This window comes from Barbus barbus (genome assembly GCF_936440315.1).
Source record: "Barbus barbus genome assembly, chromosome: 2".
NCBI classification, from domain to species: Eukaryota; Metazoa; Chordata; class Actinopteri; order Cypriniformes; family Cyprinidae; genus Barbus; species Barbus barbus.
Genome location: NC_136730.1, coordinates 22,739,567 through 22,763,573, shown reverse-complemented (window position 1 = coordinate 22,763,573; position 24,007 = coordinate 22,739,567).

Sequence of the window (24,007 nt, the reverse complement as noted above, 5' to 3'; positions counted from 1 at the left end):
ACTTGCAAGTAAAACAAAAAAAATAAAAAATAAAATTGAGACTTACGATTTACATGTGTTTATTTTTGTGTAATTTGTAAAAGATTACAGATGTATGAATGGCCACCTTGTTGTATTGTTTGCTGCTTACTACTGTGAATTTAGACAACGTCGATATACACATCAATCTCTTTAACAATGAAGACTTTAAATGCACAAATATATAGAACCATTGTGGTGTGCCAGCATTGCGCTTTAGGAGGAGCAAAAGGTCCAATGTGTGGACATCCAGAACACAGTGCTTTCTTTCTAAAAAGCCTGCGTTTCCATTGGCATTGTGTGTTATTATGGGCATGGCATAAACACACTGCTCGGAAATAAAAAGTATTTATAAAAAAGCAGCTTAAAAAGCATGGTAGGTGCACCTTAAAAGCATGGGCGAGTAAAAGTATAAAGATGCTGGAGGACTTGTATGCCAATGATTCTTTAATGATTCTTTGAATTGCTATCCCAGACATATAATATTCCAAAACATAATTTTTTCACATATTTGCAAGTCAGACATTGGGTCAAAGAGATCACCCCTAAGACATTTCCTAAAATTCCAACATTATCGCCGTTTGAAAATGTTATGTTTAACAAGATTGTGTCCTCTCCGAGAGGTATTGCTTCTGTAGGATATAGTACATTATCAAACAATTTTAAGCCATTTGACAATGAAGTCTTGAAGCAGAGATGGGAGGGAGATCTTGACTGCACATATGATCTGGTAGAGTGGGAGTGTGTTGTGGAAAGAATGCAGACTACTTTAATATATAACTAACATAGACAAATCCAATTTAATATTCTGCATCGAACATATTACACTCCTCAAAAACTCCACGTTAAACACTAATATTACCTTCCAAATGTCAAAGGTGTAAAACATCTGAAGGCAATTTACTTCATATGCTTTGGAATTGTCCTGTATTGAAGGATTTTGGGAATATATAATGGATAGATCTTCAAAGGTTATAGGTATCACAATCAGTTATGATCCTAGAGTTTGGATATTAGGGGATACTGAATTATTAGATTAGTCTCATCGTAAAAAAGTATTTCATACTTTTGGCTGGTACAGCTGGGAAAAAAATGTATATTAGTTAATTGGAAGTCGACTCATTCTCCATATAGAAAACATTGGATCAATGAACTCATTTCATAATGCACCCCTGAGAAAATCCTTTTCAATGTTAGGAAATCACCAAAATCTTTTGAAAAAATGTGGGGCTCTTTTTTGGAGCATTTACCTTCTTTTATTGCAAAATAATTGCAAGAATGTACATTATTTTTAGATTTTATTTGAAATGATTAATAATTAAGACAGCTAATTAGATTATTTCTGAGTTGTTTCTTCTTCTTTTTCTCTTTTTCTCGTTAGTTTTGCTTTTGTTAAATAAAAATGACATTTGTAATGTTGTTTATACAATATATGTTTTGTTTCACATTATATCTGAAAATAAAACTATAAAAAAGCATTGTAGAGAGAATAAAGCTGAGATCAATGGCCTCAGGAAAGTGTGTAAACCAACATAAATAAATAAATACATAAATAAATAAGTAAAATGCTTGAGTTAAGATTTTTATATATAATCCATGAGATCCTTTTTTATTCAAAAACATTTAATTAACCAACAAATTATCTGATATTTTTATTTAAACTATATGGCTGGATAACGTGTTGAAAATTAACATTTATGCATGTATGCTTTTAAAATATGGTGTCAGTCTGAGGCGGTGGGCTTTTCCAGCATTCTCGGTTCCTCTAAAAGTTCTTCCTTATCTAAGTTTTTCCGTGCTACTGTCACATGGAAGAAAAACAGGTGTTGTAAAGCTCTATTCTTTTAAAGCTATTGTGGACTAATATGAATTTAAAAGTGCAATATATATATATATAAAAAAAGGATTTGGAATATGCATGTGGCTGGATAATCTAAACGGTTTAAATATGACTCATATTCTGTTCATTTAAAATAATATTAAAGTTCTAAACGGGATATTGCACAAATCTGTTTACACTGTAAATACATGGTACTATTTTGTTTTTAGATACAGGGTCATTAAAGATTTGAAACTTAATTATTAAACTTGTCTTCAAGAGGGAATGCTATGTGTTGGTATTTTTTTTTTTCGTGTAAGAAAGACAGAGAGATGTTCAGTACACAGCACTCTGCCAACACTAATATTGCATCTCTCTCTCCTCTGTCTTTACCTGTCAGCACAGATCTTTCAGATCTATCTTTAATTTTACACACACACTCAATTCTATCAGTTAAATGTCTAATTAACGTGTAGTATAGCCAGCTGAGCCAACAGCCTTCTCCAGGTTTTATTCTGTTTCCCCCTGTGGAGACATGCTCAGAATTTAGGACTAGATATCTTTATCATTCGGTTGTAGCACAGAATGTACTGTTTGATTTTAGTCATTGTATGCTTTGGTAAAAGACGATTACAAATATTGAAATATTGGATGAATAAGCATGACACCTCAAAATGGTAGTTTTATCATTTTCTTTTCATTGTGAAAAAAGAATAGGCTTATACATAAAATACCATCAATAGTTTCAGAGGGGTACTTTAATTCAGCAAGGATACATGAAATTAATCAAAAATAACAGTAAAGACATTTATAATGTCACAAAATATTTATGTATTTCAAATAAATGCTGTTCTTTTGAACATTCCATTGATTCAATAATCCTGACAAAAATCGTTTCCACAAAAGTAATAAGCTTTGATAATAATAAGAAAATTTTATTTAGCATATTAGTGTGATCATGTGATAGACTGAGTAATGGCTGCTGAAAATTCAGCTTTCTCCTTACAGGATTTTTTTTTTATAATACTCTTTTACTGTATTTTTGATCAAATAAATGCTGAGCATAAGAGACTTAAAAATAAATAAATAAAAATTACAGACACCAAATTTTGGAACAGTAGTGTATAGTATATGAGCATTTTGGTCCATGAACAGTCATTTAAGCCTAGCAAAATAACTACTTCCATCTGTAACCATTTCTTTTTTTAATGCATTTTTTCAGTTTTAAAAACACTTTCCCCTGTTTATTATTGTGGTAAAGGAGTGCAACAGCCGATTCCAAGACAAATGTTCCTTGAAGAATGTAATGGATAATATTACACAAGCTTTTTTTGGGGGGGGGGGGGTTACATTATATAAAAAAATACTGTTATTGAGTAATTTTTTTTATTTTTAGAAGGATTTATGGAATTTGATGAGTAAACTGAATGAAATGTAGAACAGGACAGTCAGATGATGGATTAAAGTGTGTGATCAGTGTTGTAAACTGGTGTGGATGAGTGTGTGGTCTCGTCTGGGAAGTGTTTATCAACTGTGAGTAGAGAGGGTTCAGTGGAACGCTAAACCATAGTGCATGGATGGATTGTACTAGAGAGGCTAGTGATGTAACAAGACAAACAAGTCAGAGCAGAATAAAAGAGAAACCTTTTTTCTTGAAGTCAGAATGATGAAATAGGAGCCATTATTCTCCTCACTGTTATTCTCCCACCGAAGTGATGACATGAAAACTGAACACCCTCATACACCCCAAACATCTGCCAACCTCCTACATCAATTCATGCTCTTTCCATTCTTAACCAGTCTAAAAGGTCTAAGTTAAAATGAACTCTTGCAAAAAGACAGGAAGACCATCATTCCACCACACAAACACTGCATTAATCAAAACCTTTATCACATCTAAGAATCAGAGACACCTTTGTATCAACTGTACATTTGTTTTAACCACTATTAATATTTTCAATTCAGTTCAGTTCAATTCAATTCAATTCAATTCAATTCAATTCAATTCAATTCTTTCTTTCTTTCTTTCTTTCTTTCTTTCTTTCTTTCTTTCTTTCTTTCTTTTCACAATAAATGTTTCAAAGTTGTTGTACAGAATTTATGTATGTATGTATTTATTTATTTTGGCAGTGTGTGATGACTCGATTGAATACAGTAACTTTACTCTATATTTCATACTGAAATGGTAAACTTAACTGTATGAGGAGGAGTTTAGAAGTCAGTAGGCTGTAGCACATGTGACGGTCACCCTTTAACCTACTTATTAATTGATAGCACAGCTTTGCAACTCAAATGTGCGAGTCTTAAAAGGTACAGAAGCCAAAAAAAGCAGGGTGTTTAATTCTAATGGTGTGAAAATTAAAAAAATTAAAACTAAATGAGCTTAGGGATAATAATAATAATAATAATAAATATCATTTTCCTCGAGGGGAACTGTGCTTGAGTCTCTATGACCTCTATGACCTACACCTGAACCATAACTGTAGCTTATTCACTTTGTCCAAATGTGCACCTCTATTTTAATGAGACTGGCCTGTTTTTCATATTAAATATTATTTAGTACGCTCTAAAAAAATATGTAAAAATAGGGCACAATGTACTTTATTATTGGAAGGAATTTTGTCTGGTTTTTATTTTTTACAGGTGTTGTACCAGTATTTTGAATTTTACACTACACTGCATTGTGTTTTAGAGTTAATGGAAATTTCCATAAAATTAAAGGCAGGGTAAGCGATTTCTGGAAGCAAATGTTGATATTTGAAATCACCAAAACAAACACGCCCCTACCCCAAAAGGGTCTCGCCCCTATTTTGACAGATCCGCCCCACATATACGTAGCCTACGCAACCCAGGCAACGATTAGTTCTGTGAAACATAAGCCGCTTTTCCACCGAAATTACCTGGAACAATATATCCCAGGAACTTTTTTCCCCCCAGACCTGTTGCTGTCTGCGTTTCCATCGTGGTCTAAACTACTGAGAAGATTAGGCAAATAGTCTGGTGACTTAACGTTAGGTCTGCACGCGTTTCTCAATACCAAGTACACAAATTTCAGCCTTGCGTCCTCGGTATTTCACGAGTTAGACTCGGGGTGTGAACTGCAAAAGAACTGCAAAGATAACGTCAGTCAGCTCGCCTTGGCTGCTGCACTCTTCCTCACTGTATTTACAGACAAAATATATTAAACACCACAGCCTCATTTCGTTTTCATTTAAACATATTAATAACCGCAGAAATGTAGTTCAGGGAACTACATACATTACAATGAAACAAAATATTATATCAAACATTGCCGGTTTTTATTTTCATTTTAACATGTTAATAGAACAATAGAATAAAGACCAAAGATCACCTGTTAGATTTACCCAAAACAAATTATATCTTATGTTTCACCACTACAGAGATGTCAGAGCCAGCAGCAAATGTCAGAAGGACTAGCCGAGGTTATGCTCCTCTCTTCGGGATACATGAGCAATGAGCGCCCGGTGATCGCGTGGAGCTCACGTCTCCGAAATCGGCGAAGCACATTTTCAAGTAGGCGCTGTCTTTACAAATAAACCGCAGTTTTAAACAACTACACTCTCGCCTGATATACACTCGTCCAGTGTAGGCAGGCTTTAGCTGTTGCGGCGTGCTGCGTCTAGTGTAGACCCCGGCGTCTAATCGCAGGCCTTCCGCTGCTTGAGTTCTCTCCAGCTCTGGAAAGCTGATTCGATATTTACACGGGTCCTACTTCTTGCCTTATCGTTCCGCAGACATTTTCCTCTTTTGTTTTTTATCTGCCATCTCTATCTTTCGGTCACTCGGCTCGGCTGTTCACTGAACGCTCTCTCCTCCACATCATGAGTAGACACGCCCATTACTGCTGATTGGCTACAAGTTTGTTTTGGTACTCGGCCCCGACTTTTTGGCAGTTTTCTAAAACGTTTTTGAAAAATGGAATACCCCACCTTTAATGGATAATATCCTTTGTAATGAGCTGCCATACTTTTTTCTTTTTACAGTGTATACAGTATTCTATACATATAGTGGAGACAAATATTCACAAATATTCACAAATATTTGTTTTGTAAGCCCTAAACAAATATGCACAGTCCCTGAAGAAAGCTAAACATATGTGTTCATACACACACACGCATACATGGGTCCAATATTACACTGAACTCACTCAATAACTCTTCTGAAAGAGTCCAGAGAGAAAAGAATGAACTTTTTGCACTATACATCATTGACAGCTGTGAAATCTCTTAATGGGTTGCACTAATTTGATTACTACCAGCGCATTCCCCAGAGACACAGGGGGTACAGAATAGTCCCTGAGTGATTTGTTGCTTTTCGGCATTCTGGGGCTCAGATAATAATTCTGTCCAAAAAGCATAACTCAAACTATAAGTGGGGAGGGGGCAGAAAGAGGTAAAGAGAAAGAGGGAGAAAAATATTTAAGTGGAGTAAAAAATATGTACATAGAGAGAAACGGAAGTGGGAATGTGGAGGAGTATGTTAGCCAAAGGGAGTTTTCTTTCAACGCTGTTTCTTAATGTTGAGTTCTGAACCTTAGAGAGTCAACAATGAACCTCATTCAGCCCCCCAGCAATTCTCTACCAGAACCTTTTTTTTTTCTTTTTTGTTTCACTGTCTTCTAGAAAACAATAAAAGTGAATTAATCATAATTAGGAAGAAGGTTCATTAATGTTCATAGTTTAGAACCATGAGCACTTTATACATGACAAATTATGAATTAGCACGGCAGAAACTGCACCCAGACTCAAATTAAACTGATTCACTTTTTACCTCAAAGAGTTTTAAATGTGTACGGCTTGTGTAAACTAATTATATAATTATTTGATTATAATCACTTTGTCATGTTGATTTGCCATGCTGTCGTTTTGTCACCGTAATTTGATCAAAATTTGAATCTGCTTTAATGCAGAATTAATGAAGAACTTGAAATGGAATGGAAGTGTTCAGTGCAGTTTCACAATCTTTAATGTTTATGCTATCATGAGGGGATTTCCATCATAATTGATTATTTGTGCTTGCAGTTTTTATTGGAACGGCAGATTCTGCAGTACTTCTTATTCAGTCTGCCAATAGCAGCACCTGTCAACTGGCATTCTGGAACCAAGTCTATGACTGCAGGTTCAGCAGATTGCTACATGAATAATTATGCTTTTGGAGTGACAAAATAATTCAGTCATTTAAATTATTCAGTATGGCACAAATTTAGTACATTTTACTTGGGGGATTCAGTTTTCATCCGGTGTACCAATATGTTTATTTGAATAGTCTAAACTGTTTTTGTTTGCACTGAAACAAAGAGCTTCATTGCATGAAACTGTACTTGCAACACAATTTCAATTTTTGTTGTATTGAGAAACAGGGGGTTTGGCACCTGCGAATCCCTCATGGTTTTTAGTCACTGAATTGCCAAACTGAGTTTAAAGATTTATAGATTTCCGACCATTTATCAGACCTGTGTCAGAATTTCATTTTATGATGGTCTCTCAAAAGAAATACTTTAATAACACAATATACATATGTCATACTGCATTCGCAAGCACTGGAGATTTTAGAAGGCTTTTTTATTCATTTAATCAAACACAGGGTAACCTAAATCATTGCTCTTAAAAGGGTAATATCACATTTTTTATACTTCCATTTTTCTCCCAGCATTCAGTCATAATGTTAGCAAAATAATTACAATAAATGGTTTTGACGGCATAACATTTGTCACATGACCTCATCATATTGCATGTTTAATTGAGTTATCATCTTGTAACTATTATCATAGTGTTCTCTTCATAGCCCATATCTTCAAATGAAAAAAAGTTTCAGTATGTTTTCTTAATGTCAGTTTCAAAAAAGCAGTTTCCTCAGGATATCTTCTAAAATGTATAAACTGATTTTATAAAATTAATTATTATTTGTTTCTTTGTCTTTTTGCATGTAATTTTAAAAACTTTAATTTTGAGAAACAGTTTTTCAATTTAGTAGAGATATTATCTGTATCATCTCACTTTGGAACATTCATTGCATTGAGAAGTTTTGAGAATTTGTATGTGTCACTGTTACTTTCTCTGAAAGTAATGAGAAGTAATTTCCTGTTCTGCAGAAATACATCCGTTCCGATCATTAAGTTACACTGTTTACACCAGGGGTCTCCAAACTTTTTTACACCGTGGTCCGGTTACGGTTTGAAAAAAAATCTTGCGAACCGGGTGGGGGTTCAATTCATTTATACTGTTATCTGCACATGTTGAAGTAGCTTCGTCACTTGTCTCTGAGAGAATATGTGCTGTTAATGTAGCGTTAGAAAAGTTTTTTTTTACTTTCTCTTTCTGTATGACTGAAGTTAAGATGTTCACTGGCATAACTATTGAGCAAAGTTTGCACGTTGCTTTTGTGATATCCATTGGCTCGCCTTCATGGTTTAACACAGAAATATTTCCAGTATAGCGACGTAACCGCAACCCCCCATACATATGTATCTTAAGTGAAGTGGCATACTGCCAAAACGCAGGTATACATGAAAGAAGAATCAAATCGGTATGTAGCGCTGTATGAAACACGTCTATATGCTTGTGTGCGCATCAGGTGTGTGCGAGAACAGCATATAACGAATTGAGTTCTGTTTCTTTTCTTCTTCTTGTGGTTTTAAATAGCTTGAATGTGTAAATTGGCAAATTAATCTGCGAATCACATGCCGAACGGTGGGGTCTTAACCTGGTCCGTATATCACGGATCAACTGCGATCTGTTTAAAGCCCTAGCCATGACAGATCAGAACCATCTTTTGTTTACTAGTTTAACATGAAATCGTCAAATTGCTACTCGATATCAGATATCAATCGCATACAACGAAAATACAGAATAATTTGAAAAATCATTTACGCACAATAAATAACAGAGCGTCATATCCATCCACATTTTCCCCAGAACTTTCTCACGACCTGGTAGTAATTGTTCCCCGGCCCGGTAGTTGGTCGCGACCCAGTGGTTGGGGACCTCTGGTTTACACGGTTACACTAATTTAGGGTGAACTCAAGACGTAAATTTTTGATCAATTAAGTGTTAATTCATCTATTAAAGTATTCATTCATCTCTATATGTCTAACGTGGGGTTTGTTTCATGTTTTCATGTCTCATTGAAGTTTAGTCATGTTTCCTGTTTGTGTCATGCTTCCCCTTCCCTCTTGTCTCCTTGCTATTGGTTCTCTTGTTCACTGTGTCATTTCTCATTGGTCAATTCTTGTCATGTGTCCAGTCTTGTTTGCTTTAAGTAGCCATGTCGTTGCCATTGTTCCTTGCCGTGTATTGATGTTGTAACCCGCTGTTGGTGAGTCTAGTTTGTCCTTGCCACGTCAAGTCTGTTCATGTCAAGTCAAGTCTGTTTTAGTCAAGTCAAGTCTTTGTCTGTTTGGATTATGTTTGGATTTCACCTTGTAAATAAACTCCACTTGGGTTCTCACTAAACTCGCCGTTCAGTGGACTGTATTACAGAATACACGACTGTGAAAATGAATCCAGTAGATCGCCTAGTGAGCCTCCGTCAAGGTAATCGTTCTGTTGAGGACTACGTGGCAGACTTTTGCGAACTGTACTACCTGGTAGACTTTAATGAAACTTTCTTGAAAGACATTTTCCGTTATGGTTTAAGTAAGGACATATCATGTTTAATGCCACACAATTCCCTACACTGGTTGCTGGAACAATACATTGACTTTGCACTTTGGCTGGCTCACCATTTACTGTGGGGATAGTTGATGGGGAATCTTACTATCCTCCAGTATTCTCCACACCAAAGTGTTTGCACGTTATGTCTGGGATTATTCAAGTCACGTCAGAGTCTATGGAACCTGTTCACATCATGTCTGCCAAGCCACAGCTCGCTCATGTCATGTCTGCCACGCCAAGGCCTGCTAACGTCATGTCTGTTACTCCAGGGCCTGCTAACGTCATGTCTGCCACGCCAATGCCTGCTAACGCCATGTCTGCCACGCCAGAGCCTGCTCACGTCATGCCGGCCAAGCCAGAGTCTGCTCACGTCATGCCGGCCAAGCCAGAGTCTGCTCACGTCATGCCTCCCACGCCAGAGTCTGCTCACTTCATACCTCCCACGCCAGAGTCTGCTCACGTCATACCTTCCACGCCAGAGTCTGCTCACGTCATGCCTCCCACGCCAGAGTCTGCTCACGTCATGCCTCCCACGCCAGAGTCTGCTCACGTCATGCCTCCCACGCCAGAGTCTGCTCACGTCATGCCGGCCAAGCCAGAGTCTGCTCACATCATACTGGCCAAGCCAGGGCCTTCACCTAAGATGTCCGCCACGCCTGAGTCCCCGCTAAGATGGCCACCACGCCTGTCGCCAAGATTTCCCCAAAGGATTTTTTTTGGGGGGGCTATAGTACCCAAGATCCTGCGAATGCGGAGCTTGGGCTAGGAATGAAAAGACTGATTGCTAGTGTGATGGACCCACCGCTGATGTCAGTGCGAGTGGCTGACATCCCAGTGGTCCCTACGCTCTCAAGCCTGCCACTTTTTACCGCACTGTCCGTGTCCTGAGGCCTCTTCTGTCCACGAGTCTGCTATAGAGGCCTCTCCTGTTCCTGAGGCATGTTCTGTCCACGAGTCTGTTCCTGAGGCATGTTCTATCCACGAGTCTGCTCCAGAGGACTCTCCTGTTCATGAATCTGCTCCTAAGGCCTCTCCTGTCCATGTATCCACTCCAGTGCCTCCAGAGGTAGCGGCTTCTGCTGCAGAACCTCCTGAGGAGGCGGCACCCACTGCAGAACCACCAGAGGTAGCGACTTCCGCTGCAGAACCTCCAGAGGGGGTGGCGCCCACTCATGAATTTACTGTCTGTCCTGTCACGGTGAAGGAAGGCCGAACTCACTGTCTGTCCTGTCACGGCCATGGAGGCCGTCCATGAATTCCCTGCTCTGCCATGGCTCCCTGCTCCGCCTGTTCCGCTACGGGTGTCTGCTCTGCTAGTTCTGCATTTTCCCCATGCTCCAGGCCCGCAATTGCTCCACACTCCAAGCCCTGTTCCCCTTCACGGGCCTGGCCCTCCATCCTGCCCCCTGGACTCCTTCTGGTCTGCCTCCACACCACCAGCCTACTGGGTTTTTTGGGGTTTGTTCAGTGTGGTTAGGGCGTCTGGAGCCGCCCTTAGATGGGGGGACATGTAACATGGGGTTTTGGTTTGTTTGATGTTCATGTTTTCATGTCTTTTATTTTGAAGTTTAGTCGTGTTTCCTGTTTGTGTCATGCTTCCCCTTCCCTCTTGTCTCCTTGCTATTGGTTCTCTTGTTCACTGTGTCATGTTCTCATTGGTTGATTCTTGTCATGTGTCCAGCCTTGTTTGCTTTAAGTAGCCATGTCGTTGCCTTTGTTCCTTGTCGTGTATTGATGTTGTAACCCACTGTTGGTGAGTCTAGTTTGTCCTTGCCACGTCAAGTCTGTTCAAGTCAAGTCTTCATCTGTTTGGATTATTTTTGGATTTCACCTTGTAAATAAACTGCACTTGGGTTCTCACTAAACTCGCCGTTCAGTGGACTCATTACAATATTGAAATTTAGCAGGCTATAGCTGAGCAAGGAATTTTCATCATTTAAAGTTTTATAATAGTTACATTGTGCTGACATCATTGCTTTTAGAGCATTAACAGTGCATCACAGAGTGACACATCCAGCTGATTTTTATTGTGTGTAATTTTATAAACATATTGTCTCATAATCAGGGCAGTATGTGGGACTGTATGAGAGTAAGCAATGTGCTCTGTTTTTGAGACGTAACTGTGTGTGTGTGTGTGTGTGTGTGTGTGTGTGTGTGTGTGTGAGCCTGCTGTGAGCATGGATAGGCTTTATGTGTTGGGCAATGTTTGTGTATTGAGTGTTGATGCTGAACACTACGAGTGTTTGTAGATTTGCAGGGAATGATTAAGAGCTGTAATCATTGGCTGACATTACAGGATGTCAGTGAAATGCTGTGAGTGAGGTTGGCATTGAGTATAAAAGCTGTCCATAGTGGTTGTGCATTTGTGTTTAGACACTTTTCTTGACACTATTGTCCTACACACACACACACACACACACACACACAAATAGTCAAAAAGAACCAACACTTCACTTTAATCACACCAGCTGTAATTCTACCAGGGACGTTTTCTCTGAGGAGACGAAAGAAAGAGGTCCTCCTTTAAAAAATTTGATGAAACAATTGTCAACAGTGCAAAATACTGGAAAACAAATATTCGGAAATATGACATTGTATGCAAACCACAATTTTTTCCGTATTAACACTGTCCAGCTGTGGATAGAGGTTCAGAAGGACACTAATGTTTTCCTTGAATAGAGCTCATTATGTTCTCATTGAGCTCCTAAATTGTGGAGAAAATGTATCCTAGCCAACATAGCACTTTATATATGATACCGTGCAAATGATAGTTTAATTGGCTCCTTTAATCGAGGAACTGTGTAAATGTCAAGTACAACTGGAATTTACTAGACTAAAATAAACCTCCAGAGTGCGGACTTAGCTTCCTCATTTCAGAAGGCCACTTGCACACCCCTGTTTCATCTGCTTGCTGTAAACCAAAGGATGTCCCAGCATCTCATGGAGACCATTTACAGTGCAATCACAGCTCATCAAGTGCAGTCATGTTTTAGAAAACGGTAGCTTCCAATCTGGAGTCCCGAGTGAGTCTGACACCCGAACATGCTGTGTCACAATGGAAACAAACAAACTCAGGATTCACAGCATGTGGGTATGACCAAACACCATATGGGTGATATACAGTCATCTGATACCAAAATATCCTCTGACACAGATACTCATGTGGTCATCACACCCCCTCTTCCTTACAGTGTTTGTCAGTAATACAGAAGTCAGGGTGAATATGTAGATTCTTAATGACTGACAGCTCTGGGATTGATTTTGGATCTGTGATTTTACAGCATTGGTGTGATTTCATTATGAACCTTTCAAATATACAGAAACAAGCCGAAGACAAAATCTCAAAATTCAGTAATGGATATTTCTTCAATTACAGGCACTTTGGACTTTTAGAAAGTAACACTTTTCACACTTTCACTAGTTCAGTTTCTCCACTAACAATTTCCAACAGTCTATATACATCCATCACTGATCAATGTTATAGTCATTTACACCACCAATTTCAGTATGTATTTTAATAGCATTCTAATGGGAAATAACATGTTTAACATTTTTGAATTAAAAATGGCTTGACACATTTGTCTTGCTGAGGCTGATTAAATAGCTAACATTTTAAGTATCCTAAATACACACCATTAAATAATACTTTTTACATAATTTGAGATTAACTGAACATGACACTACCAGAAAATGTACTGTTCGCTAGTAATATGTCTTAATTGATTTTTTTAATTTCTTTACACATCACACATCTCAAACTAAGCCCACATTTTTATTGTTGTGAAAATGATGTCAAAACTAAACAATAATAATAATAAACACAAAGGAAATATTATAATTGATTATGTTTATTTTGAATTTTGTTTAGATAATAATCACAGTTTTGAAAACTAAAAGATAAAGGCATGGTAAACGTTTTCATGACTGTTTCAATTAAACATTAAAACATTTTTAATAATAATAATAATAATAAATGTATGTCTTTCTCTCTCTTTCTATAATAAAAAGAAAAAAAAACTAATTAAATAATTACAATCTACGTCAGCCTACATCTTTCTTTCTTTCTTTCTTTCTTTCTTATACAGCTCTCCTGTATTTATTTGCTAAGTAAAACTTATGCTTTTCAAAATACATGGATGTTACATGTAAGTGTTAAGGCTTCAAGTATGTGTTTTATTTTATTTATTTATTTATTTTATTCTTGTAGCCTGAAGATTAGGTTCAGCATTGCATGAGCTCATAACAGTTATAATACCACAGTTTAATAATCAGATATTGAGCTTGAGTATGCAAACAATAGAGCTCTGGTGGGGAGTGACCTGCTGCTGTCATCAGGACAGAATGTGTCATGGCTTGTTCCACAACATAACTAACTCTTCCTTAATCACTTAATCACATTCAAAGTGAACAAACCTAATCCCCAGCCTTCTGTTTCCTAACTTATACATCTTATCTTTCTGTTTCTGTCTGATGAATGTTGCTGGTTAAGATATAGATATCTATAAACTCCTCCCTTATGGTTCTGGACTTCATCTTCCATGAAAACATAACAAAGAAGAGAGAGATATTTACAATTACTATTAGATAAGGTAGAGAGGAACGATGAAACATATATGTAGCCAGGCATATCATTACTTTATAAGAGAGACACAGAAAAGGAGTAGCAGGAACAGGAGGTCATCGATGGTCATAGTTCGGTTGACCTGTGAGACACCTAAGAGGAAATCTCTGAGTGAGATCAGCAGTCTTGCAATGCCTCAGAGACACACACAGGAGCATCAGCGCCTCTGTCCTACACACACAAACACACAGAGAACAGGCAGAAAAAAAGGTGAAAAGACTGATGCAGTAACACTACAATAATAAGGTTAAATTCATTTGCATTAGTTAATGCATTAGATATCATGATCTAACAATGAACAACAGTATTAATTTTACAGCATTTATGAATCTAGATTAATTTATAAACACACAGTTCTAAAATATCTACGCCTGTGTTCCACATAAGAAAGAAAGGCTCACAGGTTTGAAACACTGTAAGGGTGAGAAAATTACAGATTTTTTTTGGGGGGGGGAAATATCCCTTTAAGGCATGCATACTTGTTTATTGACCCCTCTGGGATCTGCACAAAGAAGTATGTACTGTGTGTTTTGGTGTGTCAGCATTTCTGATGCACTGCTCTATAATCAAGAGCTTGTCTGTACAGATGCCACTGCTTTCTAATAATGAAAAAGAAAGAGCTGAAGTGTTTCCTCTGGATATGCTGGCTTAATACATTTTTTTAGTGCTCATTATATGTGATTCACTTTACTTGAATTAAAGAGTTAATCAAAGTTAGGAAAAGGCATGTTAACAATCTGCCTTAATCACTTCTGCATTACAATACACACACATGCACACACACTTTTAGTGGATATATGACTACTATAAAATTAATGGCAGCCTTTTGCTGCCAAGTTTGCCATTGTATCAGCCTGTCAGAACACATTATCTTTTTCTCATGTCATTTGTCCTCAAGGAAAGCTTGTGAACTTCATTCCATGAGAGCAGCTTTTGATCACTGCAAACAACTGGATTTGGATTGGACTGGATTTTTCCATCGATTGAGGAGAAAGGGAGGGCAAGGGCAAAGTTCTTTCTTCGATTGCGCCTCGATCAGCTTACAGTATGTGCTGACCCGATCCGGTGCCAGGCATTCCTGTGCCTGCACATGGCACAAAGTAGGTGTTGTACAGTGGGTACACACAGATGTTAAGAGTCTTAGGGACTTGGTGATACTTTGATGAAGATTTGAAGGGCATCTCGGTGCACTACAGCACAGTGACATAACATGCCCTAGTTTACTGGATTGTCTAATAGACAACAATTTCCCATTTGTTCAGGGTACTGGTGTTAGCAGAGACTTTTTTTTTTTTAGATATCTTTTCTGATACAGTGGGTAAAATAAGTATTGAATCCCTCACCATTTTTCTCAGTAAATATATTTCTAAAGGTGCTGTTGACATGAAATTTTCACCAGATGTCGGTAACAACCCAAGTATCCATACATACATAGAAAACAAAACAAATAAGTGCAGAAATTAAGTTTTGTGTAATAATATGGAATGACACAGGGGAAAAGTATTGAACACATGAAGAAAGGGAGGTGCAAAAAGGCATGGAAAGCCAAGACACCAGCTGAAATCTATCAGTAATTAGAAAGCAATCCTGCCCCTCGTCAGTGGAAATTAATATTAGCTGGTTCAGTCCCAACACCTACAGTACCAGGATGATGAAGATAAAACAAGGGTGGACATTTCAGCAAGACAATGATCCCAAACACAGCCAAGAAAACTCTCAATTGGTTTCAGAGAAAGAAAATAAAGCTGCTAGAACGGCTCAGCCAATCACCTGACTTGAATCCAACAGAAAATAAGAACTAAAGATCAGAGTTCATAGAAGAGGCCCACAGAACCTTCAAGAATTGGAGACTGTATGGAAGAATGGGCCAAAATCACACCTGAGCAATGTATGCAACTAGTTTCTCCAAACAGGAGGCGTCTTGAAGCTGTCATTACCAACAAAGGCTTTTGTACAAAGTATTAAATAAATTAAAGTAGTTCCATACTTTTTCCCTGTGTCATTCCATTTTATTACACATAACTTAATTTCTGCACTTATTTGTTATGTTTTCTTTGTATGTATGGATTACTTGGGTTGCTATCAACATCTGGTGAAAATTTCATGTCAACATCACCTTTAGAAATATATTTACTGAGAAATATATATATACTGAAATAAAATAAATATACTGAGAAATAAGAATTAATTAAAAATGTTAAAATTAAAATTAAAACTTATGTAAACAAAAACTAATTCAAAATGTTAATAAAAACTATAGCATCTTAGTGATACAATAATAACACTGGTTCCTGTTGATATCTGTTCATGATTTTTGTAAATTTTAAGTGCCTTAACACCAAGTATTGATAATTCAATGACAGTTTCTACACTTTCAAAATCACTTTTCACAGGCTGAGTGACAACATGCCAATGTTTCAAAACCCAAGACAGTTGTATATGTTCCTGTACTGAATGTTGCAAGGCATTATTGCTTAGGTTTGGCAGTTAACCAAGACAATCACTAACATATATTCCATACATTAATCACTTTAGAAATGATCATATTTTAACTGAATGAAAGAGTGAAGGCAAACAAAGTTCAGGAAACCATTAAAATGCACCTTAAAATAATAATAAAAAAACATCTGAACTTCATCAAAAGAATCCACTTAATGACTTTTAATTTGAAAGCATGTTATGTGCCTGTGTTATGTTCATCTGTCCATAAAAACACAAGCATATGACAACATGCCTAGTGATGCCATAGTTTCTGTAAGCAGGGTTTGCTTTCGTGTAAAGGGTGCATAAACGTTGATACCTCAGTTTGAGTACACAGACCAAGCTTTTAATTAATACGGCAAAGCGTCACCCATTAACTACCATTCATCTTTATGTCTTGACAGCATAATAAGAGGACATGGGCTTTGTGTCTCTCATCAATATGCTTCTGGTTTCTTTATAAGTGTGCTAGAACATACTATGTTCTGTTTTTATGGATTATGTCATGCCAGAATAGATTAAACATTTTGATTTGAGCACTAAGGCGTGTTCTAGAGTTATTTGTTTTCAAACAGGCTCGAATGGATAATTATGGTTCAACCAAAGTATTTTTGTAATGCACATCATGTAAACCGAGATATTATTACAAACCAAACCACAGATCTGTAATGTGATCTGATGGTTTATCCACTGCAACATGTAGCAGTAGGAAAACATTCACAATGATGTGAAGAAGAGACAGCAGAGGAATGTTAGGCCTCTAGTGACAGCCTTCATATATATTTCAAAGCAAAACCTTTAACATATTTGGGTGTCTGTAATTGTTGTCAAAGTGTTGCAGCAACAGTTTTGGACACATGCATATGCTTCAGGTTTTGAGCGCTTTGGGGATTTTACTGTCAGTCTCATAGCAGCGAAGCACAACTCTGGACTCCATCAGGGCCAAGTTGGTGAAATGGAGCTATCAGCTTTTAAACTCATGGGAATACACACAAACACACTGCCATCCATTAAACTTCTTATCAGAGGTTGAAAACCAGAGGCTAGTCATGATGGCTAACACTATAAGATTTCGTACTGATTTCGCAATGCTGTAAATATCGTCTTTAGCTCTTTTACACCTTGTCGAAATGTAACACAATAATTTGCTTGTAGTTTTAGATGTATAAACAAAACACTAGAAGCATGAGCTGTACTGTGTCAAATCGAGTCATTTCCACACTGTTAGCATCACCACACCAAAGTTTCCAGAAGATTGCCATTGGTTAGCAAAATTGTTAGTCTCGCCCCCAAACTCAAACCATTGGTTGAGCCAGTGCTGCTGTGTATGAATGACTGGGATGTTCAGTAAAACAAATGACTTTCCTGTTTTCAGAATTAAAGCAAGCATGTAAACTATGTCAGAAAATAGAATTCGGCATTCATTTACTGTTGGCGACATCTGCCTCTTTATTTAAAGTCAGCATAAAATTAAAGTTCACCATATTTATTGTAAGTTTTATTATGAAAGCTAATAAGCACCGCCTCTGCAAGCTTGTGCTCATCTGCCTCAACTTTTCAATGCAATGCTCACATTTCAACATCCAACCAACAACCAATGCCCCAAGTATTAGTTATATCCAGATTATTAAAAAAATATAAACATTTATATATATATATATATAAAACATTTAATGATGTACTTATGTACTTAATTATGTAATTATAATGATATAATCATAACTGTCCAGTCAAATCAAATCAACATTATTATTCAGGGAAGACAATTATCCTACATTTTATTTGATGGGAGCACTACAGGACCTGGATATACATTATAGGAAGGCTGAGAACCACTGTTGTACATTAACATATATTGTTCAAAGTGGTTTTTAAAAAATACTTTCTGTTTTTTTATTTGAATAATTTGGATGTGTTGTCACAGTTTGTGGATGGAAAGTTTTTGGTTGCTTAGTGGACTCGTGAATCAGCACAACCCTGCATGCTACACTGGGAAGTGGTCTGCACTTCCTCTTTCAGTCAGAGAAAGACAGGAGAGAAAGAAAGAGACAGACAGCATGGCTAGTCTTATGATTCGGGCGTAGGGGGACTGTCTCCATTATTGAACAGACATACACATAAACACAAGACTTATTCCACACGCTGCTGGACATTATGTGCATGTGTTTATTTGTCTCTACAGGAAGTAGATCCTCTTATGGAGCATGTGCTCCTGCATTATCAAAGTGGTGTGTGTACCATTTGGTGCTGATCTTATTACAGTCACAGTTATGCAAACCCTGAGAGAACAGCTCCATATAATCAGTTCTTCAGTCTCAGTATGGCATTTCTGCTGATTCTGTCTGGTGTGCATGGGGCAGCTGCTCATCAGGGTGAAAGGTGACATGAGAAACATTAAGAATGCTGTGCAAAGGTTAGCTTACTCATATTTATGACCGACTGTAGTCTTGATTCAAAACTGCTTTAAATGCCTTTCACTTCTCTGAGAGAAAGTAATCCTTCTTGCATTTTACAGCTGGTACAAGATGATGAAAAAACTTTACAGTTAATGCATGTTAGTGTTCAAATATGCAAAAAGGATATCTTCATAAGCCTGTTTTCCAATGACATATTAGTTTTACATTAGAATTTCTGAATTAAAACACCTATATGCAATTATAATTTCCAAAATGCACCTAAAAATATGTGCTTTGACATTAGATAATTGTTTAGCATATATTATTATTTTTTATTTAAAAAAAATAATTGTTATTATATATTTAAATGTAATTATATAAATTATATAAAATTTAAAAATGTGACAAATTACTAAAATAATATTTTTATTAAAAAATTATATTTTATATTATTTGATTAACATGTAAATTTGTTTATATGCATTAAAACATTCATTACAAATTCATCCCATTCATCCCAAATCCATTCTATCCCATTCCTCAATAGGCAGCTGTAACTGCTGCTACTACGACAGCAATGAAGGGAGGATACCGTATCCCTAACCCCCCTTCCCGTCCTACATCAGAGAAGTGATAAGATCCATTAGGGACTTATGATGGGATCCTCCTACAATAGTGAGCTCTGTGTGGGATGTGCAGAATGGCCTTATGAACCAGAGCATGTGAGAACCAGGCTCTGCTTTTGGCAGGGGACGTCACCACACAAAGCGCTGATTCAGCAAACGAGCCATACACTCAGTCTCATTACATATAGCTGTCTGCACTCATTCATTGATAATAAATACATTTTGGACTGTATCCTTACTGATCTACAGCAAGCTCTGTTCTACTTGATTTATTTGAGTATGTTTTATGGTCAGCTCTGTGAACAACAGTTCGGTGAGAATTTTTGCATTTGTTTTAAACTTTGGAATGATGATGTAATCGCTCAGAATACCAAAACCAGAACCTGAACTGTTTTGTATCTGTTCAGTGTTAAGGTTTTTTTGTCAATTTAAAAAAGGAGAAAATAATTATTGCGGAAAGTACTTCAAAAGTCTCTGGCCATGATGTTGGTTTATCTCCTCTCCACATATCCAAAATAGCCGTCAGGGCCAGTTGGGTCATCTGGCTTTGTTTGCTCATGTTAATATTTATCCTTTGAAGTTCATTGAAGGATCAGTCCAGAGAGCATTAGTAATTATTGTGATGAATTCCCTACATCCCCACTTTAAAGAACAAAAAGACAAATGGAAGAAAAAAAAAATCTGTATTCGATACAGCAAAAATTAATTGTAACAATGTTTCAGTTCACCCTTCAAAATAATAATTAATGCCAAATCAATATGTTCAATAACAATGTGTTCACACATGTTAGCGCTAATGCCAGTCATCAGATTTTGCCCTTTAGAAGACGTGAAGGTTTTTGCCTTAATTCAGCAGAGGTCAGTGAACTCTCATGTTTCTTTGCTGCAGTAAGAGGAAATAAATCAGTGTCATCTGCAGAGTGATTTTGGAAAGCAGCATTTGGAATATTCCTCTAACAACCCAAACTAGCTCTCCGAAAACAAAGGGGCCTGTAAAAATGTCTCCCTCTGAATTACAGCGTGTTTTAGTTGTTCAAGAGAATGAAGCATTGAGGCTTTAGGAATCCTAATAAAAATCACTGAGACCATAATGCGTATAGATGCAGACTTTTATAAGTGATAATATTTAGAATGATGCTTTGAATACTGCCAATAGCTTAAGATGTAAGAAACTGGACGCGGTCAGAGAGAGCTTTAATGAATATATGACGAAATCTGATTCAGATCAGATCTGGCTCAGATAACAGCTCAGATACATATGGTCCAAAGTACTGTACTGTGGAGGCACAACTGAGGAAAAATGTGCTTCATGTGGTAACATTTAAATGAATTGATTTTATTAAAATCCAAAATATTATATTAGCATCACTGAATCAACCTGAATACATTGTTCCCAAACAAAACTAAATGTAAAGTTTGGATCAGGTAGAAACAGTATCTTAGGGTTGCAGAGTGTTATTTACAGTGCATATATTCATATCCCACTAAAGATTTACATTATAAGAACAAACAGCTGTAACATTGTGCTAAAGAAGTCTTGTGCGCCAACTCTGAGAGTTTAAAGTCCAGCTGAGCTTCTGCCAGAGAATGTCAAGCCCACGCCCTCCGGGCCAAACACTGGATAACCACCCGGAGAGCTCACACGATAGGCTAGCTGACTGCGGCCCTTTCAGCCAATCATTATGCTTGTGAGGCTGACACCCCACCCTCTCTTAACCCCCCACTCACTGAGCACCCGGGAAGAGATCAGGAGGTCTCTGGGTTGCAAGGTCTAACATAGTCTTTTGCTGTGGCATTGACGTTAACTCTTGACACATGATTTCCACCCCTATGTATTGTTCTGCATCATAGAAATACAGCGATTAATACAGTCAGTAAGTCATAGATCTATCTTTTGGGAGTTAATAAACGAGACAACACTTTTTGCCCTGGTGGGATTTATACATCATCTGACAGCCTTTCACCCAATCAGTTTCAACTTATGCTCTCTATGCGCAAGAACTTATGCTCTCTATCCATTAAGTGGGCAGTCGTGGCCTAATGGATAGAGAGTTGGACTTGTAACCTGAAGGTCATGGGTTCGAGTCTCAGGTCCGGCAGGGATTGTAGGAAGTGAATAACCAACACTCTCTCCACCCTCAATACCACGACTGAGGTGAGACCCTTGAGCAAGGCACCGAACCCTCAACTGCTCCCCGGGCGCCGCAGCATTGGCTGCCCACTGCTCCGGGTGTATGTTCACTACTGTGTGTACACTTGGATGGGAGCACAAATTCCGAGTATGGGAATCACCATGCTTGGCCACACACCACTTCCCTTTGCCCTTTCCCTTAAATGGGTGTGTCCAATAAGGGAGTAGCCTACTCATAACCCAAAAAGTACAGACACCAAAATGCGATATTTCACATATTTGTGTGCAAATGCAGTATCTTGAATGTGACGTCAAAGGCACAGTGTGGGTGATTCACGGCACACAAATATTCGGCTCAGGGTGCCACTGACTGAAATTCAATACATTGATTTAATCCAGTTATTCATCCGTTTCAGTCATGTGACACTTCTGCTCATCCTTCATTTATGACCATCATCGGGGCAAAGTAATGGTGGTAAATACAAAAACATATCATTCGTAAGCAACATGCCAATTTCCATGTGAAGTGATTGGAGGAGCAGCGATTGTTGTCATAGTTCAAGCTGGCAGAACCCGAGAGCAACGTGAACAGGACAATGCATGAAATATGTTGTCATTCTCAGGTGTAGGTTCAACAGGTTCATCGCACGGTACAAGAACAAATAGTTTCCCCCTTTTTTTCTTTTCATACATATGTTACACATAACTGTATTGCATATCATTATGTGATAATGCTTGATATAATATTAAGCATAAGCAATAAAAAGCCCAGCAGCACAAATGTCACTATAGAGGGATTAGCACTTCCTAGTGATCATTCTATTGACTGATCCCAGGATTTGGTACAAAGCCAGCATTATGTGTCTGTCATCAGAGTGTTACTGTTGGAGCAGTGTGCAAGTGTTTCATATCTCATGCTCATTGAAGCATCATACTTTCAGACCGTGACTCACTACACCTCTACTGCAAGTAATATTAAAGATTTGTTTTGATTCTAAAGCTGCAAGTATGTAAATACATTTTAGATGCTGGCAAGTCCATGTTGTAAGTTTCAGCTTCCAGTATTATTAGAAAATGTGTATGTTTGAATACACAATGAGATCTGTATGCAGATATGCAATTCTGAACAGTATGCAATTCAAAGTTATGAATGTTCAGGTATAGAGAGAGAAATACGGTTGCATAAAATCAGCTGAACTAGTTTTAGCCAGCTGAAATGTGTAAACTGGACTCAGACCACAGAAAAGACGGCAGGATTAGCTAATCAGAAATGGAGTTCCGTGTTCACTTGATTCAATGACTTAAAACTTTCTCAAGCTATTCAGTGACGCAAACAAACGTAGAATTACTACAGTCACTAAACTTCCTTTTCTCAGACACACACTGCATCGCATGCTCTTGTATATTTTTGTAAACTATTGTTTATTCAACCTCTATATGACTTCTGAGTGTGGGTCAAAAATGTAACAGATTTAAGAAGGCTAAGGCATACTACACATACAAATACAAATTCACTGTGAATTTACATAATACCATTCCTTAGGGGCTTATCATGCGCTCTACATGTGAAATGACTTTATGTAGCTGCCTGTAATGTGTAGGTCTCACTCTTAGTGCTAATGCTAACACCTTCTGCACATTTAGGACTAAAGCATCATCTAATGTTAATCTGTTTGAAGGTGTTGCTATCATGTGGCCAGATTCAGAAATCCCCTCAATCATGCACTGACGGGTTCTGTATTGTCTTTTCACAGAGACACAGAGAGACAATACCATCTCTGACAAAAGTTTTTGATGGTACCACAGCAATGTTTTGTTTTAATGTAATGGCCATGCAAAGGTTCATGGTGCAGCATTACTCTTAGGCCTCTGATACAAGCACAGACACTTCTCAAGGATCACTGAGGCTGTAGGTGTTATGCTAATGGCTGGAGTCTTGTTGTATAACGATGTATTTACCCTCAAGCACTTCATTTATGTGAATAACTGAACTGAGTGTCTACGTAAAAGCAAAGTACTTTACAGTTAGGACAGGTTGTTATTACACTATCAGGGAAATATTGTTTCCTTCTAGTAATACTCTATTCTACAATTAGTCCAGCACAATGATTCATTATTCTCATTCAGAGATTGTATTGGCTCCTTTTATTCGTTGTTTTTCTCTGGAAAGCCACTCATATGAATCAAGGCAGTCATTTTCCGTAAACCAAGAGTTAACCTGTCTGATCAGGTTGTTCTTGCA